Consider the following 4,626-nt stretch of genomic DNA (forward strand, 5'->3'; position numbering starts at 1 on the left):
CAGCACCAGCGGCAGGCCGCGGCGCTTCGCTGAGATCCCAGGCCGCGGCGCTTCTCCGCTGGAAATCATCTGTCAAGTACTCCTCCAAGCACTCCTAGCTGGGAACCTGGAGAGACGACGGCGGCATGCACCCGTGCAACTGGACCGGCATCACCTGCGGCAACACTCGGTCACGCCGAGGAGCCACGGCCAAGGTCATCAGAGGAATCTCCCTTGGCGGGGCCGGCATTGCAGGGCGGCTGGACGCCTTGAGTTTCCAGTCGCTCCCTCACCTCGTCAACCTCGACCTCAGCGGCAACTATGGTCTCACCGGTGCCATCCCTCCAGGCATCGGCTCTCTTCCCATGCTCTCCACACTCAACTTCTCCGGTGACCAGCTATGGGGGTCCATACCCTCGTCGTTAAGCAACCTCCGGAGGCTCACGCTACTGGACCTCTCCAGCAACAATCTCACCGGCCAAATCCCTGTTGCTTTAGGTAATCTCTCAAGACTTGCCTTTCTTTATCTACCTGGGAATAGGCTGTCAGGTAACATCCCATGGCACCTTGGACGGCTTCGGAACATGAGAGAGATGGATTTGGGCTCCAACATCCTTTCTGGCCAAATACCTTCTGCCCTTGCAAACTTGACCAGCCTCAACTCTCTGGTCTTTTCTGACAACCGTTTGTCAGGACCCATACCTGAAGAGTTAGGACAAGTCCAGACTCTGCAAGAACTAGTATTCGAGAAAAACAACCTCAATGGCATACTTCCGCGCTCCTTTGGAAACCTCACAGAGCTTAGATACCTCACCGCATATCTGAACCAGCTCACTGGTCCGGTCCCTGTAGAGTTTGGGATGCTCTCCAACTTGATTGGGTTGGATTTGTCGGTGAACCGTTTAACCGGCTCAGTTCCCTCTGGTGTTGCCGGCAATCTTACTTCACTGACCTATTTTGCTCTTTGGGATAACCATATAACTGGATCAATCCCTCATGAGTTTGGAAATCTTGTGAATCTTGAAGCACTCCTACTCTCGGACAATTTCATTGTTGGATCAGTGCTGCCAAGTATTGGGAACATGTCTTCACTAAAACAAATAGCAATAAATAACAACAGTCTCTCTGGCGAGTTGCCGCCCGAGTTTGGAAATTTGGAAAAATTGGAATATCTTATATCCTACCAAAACAAATTGTCCGGATCAATTCATCAAAGTTTTGGGAAATTGAAGAGCATGATAGAAATGCGACTGTTCAATAATAAGTTCTCTGGTCCTTTGCCTCCTGGACTCTCCAACCTCACCAATTTGGTCGCCATTCAACTGGCTGACAACCAGCTGACCGGACACTTGCCAGACTTGTGCCACGGTAAGAAGCTTCAGGTTTTCCGACTCTTTCGCAACAATTTTGACGGGCCTGTCCCAAAAGGTTTGAGGGATTGTAGTTCACTAATATATTTCGGAATCAGCAAAAATCAGATCGAGGGAGACATATCTGAAGCATTTGGGGTGTATCCACATCTGAGTGACATTAATTTGTCTTCAAACAGATTTAAAGGCCGGCTCTCGCCAAACTGGGGCTCATGTAAAAACTTAACAGGTATTAATTTCGAAGACAACATGATAGAAGGTGGTATACCTTCTGAGTTGGGGGGGCTAAAAAATCTTAGAAGACTCATACTGAGTTTCAATAGGTTGACCAGTGAGATACCACCAGAAATCGGCAAGCTAACGAATCTGTACTGGATGGATTTAAGAAACAACAAACTATCTGGCCAGATCCCTAAGCAAATCGGCCAACTTAGTAATCTTGAGATTCTTCATTTCTCAAGCAACCTTTTAAGTGGTAAAGTACCAGAAGAGATTGGAAATTGTCTGAAACTGCAGTCATTACATATGGAGAACAAGTGAACAACAGCCTTAATGGAAGTCTTCCTGGTAGTTTGGGCAATTTAGCTTCGCTGCAAAGAATGCTTGATCTTAGTATGAACAGTCTCAGCGGACCAATACCACCGGAACTCGGGAAACTAGAGGTATTGATGTTTGTAAACTTCTCACACAATCAATTCAGCGGTGCCATCCCTGTTTCGATTGCAAGCATGCAAAGCCTAACAATGTTTGATGTATCATACAACTTCCTAGAAGGGTCTATCCCGAAAGGGATTCGCAATGCATCAGCAGAATGGTTTCTCCACAACAAAGATCTTTGTGGAGACCTTATTGGCATCTCTCCTTGTAATTTACCCCTTGCGGATCATAGGAGAAAGCATCAAAAGATTATACTGTCAATCGGTCTTCCTATGTTTGCTGCTGCTATTTCAGTAGTAGTAGCATGTGTAATTGCCTTTTTTATTTGCCGCAAGAAAGTATCTCAAAGAACTGATGATGTGAACAAAAGGGATGTATTCTCTGTATGGAGCTTTGATGGCAAAATGGCATTTGAGGATATTATCAATGCAACTGACAATTTCGATGAGAAACATTGCATTGGAGAAGGATCCAGTGGTATTGTTTATAAGGCAGAACTTCAAGATGAACAAGTGGTTGCAGTAAAGAAACTCCCATGGAGGCGATGAGGAGGCACATGATGAAGAAAGATTCCAGCATGAGATTGAAATGTTAACAAAAATTCGCCAACGCAGCATCGTCAAGCTATATGGGTATTGCTCTCATCCACGGTACAGGTTCCTTGTATGCCAGTATATAGAGAAAGGAAATCTAGCTTCTATCTTAAGCAATGAAGAACTAGCAGTCCAATTCCATTGGCAGAGAAGGGTGGCTCTAATAAGAGATGTGGCTCAAGCCCTCACTTACCTCCACCATGATGTTCACCCACCCATAATTCATCGAGACATCACAAGCAGAAACATCTTACTAGATGCTGGCTACAAGGGGTTTGTCTCGGATTTCGGTATTGCAAGAATGTTGAAACCTGATTCATCAAACTGGAGTGCACTAGCAGGGACTTATGGGTACATAGCACCTGGTATGTTTATTCAACACAATGCTATCTAAATTCTGTTAGATTGAACACTCTGCACTAATGCATAATCCTAATTCTTATGTTCCTGTTTTGGACACAGAATGTTCCTACACTTCTCTAGTTACGGAGAAATGTGATGTATATAGCTTTGGCGTGGTGGTGCCCGAGGTGTTGATGGGCAAACATCCAGGAGACATACAAGCTTTTCATTCTTCACTCAATGACAAATTCCTCCTAGAAGAAATTTTGGATAAACGACTTCCACGACCCAAAACCGAGGCGAACAACGTGAAGCGGTGCATCTCTGTGGCATTTGATTGCCTAACCCCTTCACCCAAAGAAAGGCCAACTATGCTAAAAGTTTATCAAGATCTTTTCATCTGAACTTACATGTTAAATTCTTGCGAGTAAAATGCAAGCGCGGTCCTAATTCTTTTCCAAAAGTGTCGATTGGGTCCTAATTCTTTCAAAATGCACATCTGGATCCTAATTCTTTCTAAGTTGTTCACCCGAGGTCCTAATTTCGTCTGACCGCCGCTGACCAGCTCGCATGGCGCTTTGACCGCCGCCACGTCGACTCGCGGGCCCACGCGGGAGGCCCACGCGGGAGATTTCCCGCGGTTGGAGGTTGGGAATTTAAGCAGTTTGGCCCCTGGAGTTTATGCTTTCATCATTCCCCAGTCCCTAGGTCTTCTGCTCACTCTCTTCCTCTCTCTGGCGCCGCGCCGTCGCCGCCATGTCCGCCGCCGCTAGCTCGTCTGCCGTGAAGCACCGCGGGAAGAAGGCTGCCCAAGCGCCTCCTCCACCTCCGGCATTAGCCCTTTTCTCGCCGCCCATCTCATCGCCGGCCCAAGCGGGTATGCTGCCGTTGGTACCATGCCCTAGCTGCCGCATTCGATCTACAATTCGTCTTGTATCAAAATCAGAGGCAAATCCTGGCAGGAAGGATTTTCTAAGTGCCAACCACCATGTAAGATCTTCTACAAGTGCCCAATCGATTTGATTTTTCTGTGTGTCTTTTTGGCTGAATTTTTTTTATTTTTCTGTGTTTCTTTTTGGCTGAATTTTTTTTACTCAATTTCTGTCAGATTCCACCAAATCCTTGCCAACATTATTATTGGGAAGATGGACCAGACAACTATTTAGATTTTTTGGTGAGAGGTGGATACGTCAACCCTGGATTGAGCAGTTTTGATTCAGCTGGTGTCATTGCAAGTGAAGAAACAGAGGTGCAAGTGAAGAAGCAGAGCACTGTTGAGACTGTGGTGTATGCAGAAGCAATGCAGAAGATGAATGAGCTCATTTTTCTCTGTAGGAGTATTCTCAGTGCACTTGTTGTACTGATTGTAGTAGTGGTGTATGTAGGATTTAAGAAGTGATGTGGTAGTATGATGTATCTAGTGTTCAATGCTTGTTGGTGTATCCAGATGTTGATCATGTACTGTTGCAATGAAATTGAACTAAAATTTGGCAGCATTTTGGTTGTTTTTCTGTACTTTGGCAGCAATTTTTTTACTAGCATTGACAGCACAAATAAACAGTAATATACAAGGCCTTTCTTTTACTAGTAATTGAACTTAAAAGCAGTCTGAAAGATAGATAGATGGATTCAGCATTACAAGGTCTTCAAGTTGTGCAACAAAAGTAGGAAATAGCATTACATTT

At 45.3% G+C, this 4,626-nt stretch overlaps 1 pseudogene; it reads left to right on the forward strand.

Moving 5' to 3' along the window:
* Positions 1-5: 5 nt before the first annotated feature.
* Positions 6-3,451, forward strand: LOC125530669 (annotated as a pseudogene).
* The last annotated feature ends 1,175 nt before the right edge of the window (positions 3,452-4,626 follow it).

Source organism: Triticum urartu, unplaced genomic scaffold (genome assembly GCF_003073215.2).
Source record: "Triticum urartu cultivar G1812 unplaced genomic scaffold, Tu2.1 TuUngrouped_contig_6478, whole genome shotgun sequence".
NCBI lineage: Eukaryota > Viridiplantae > Streptophyta > Magnoliopsida > Poales > Poaceae > Triticum > Triticum urartu.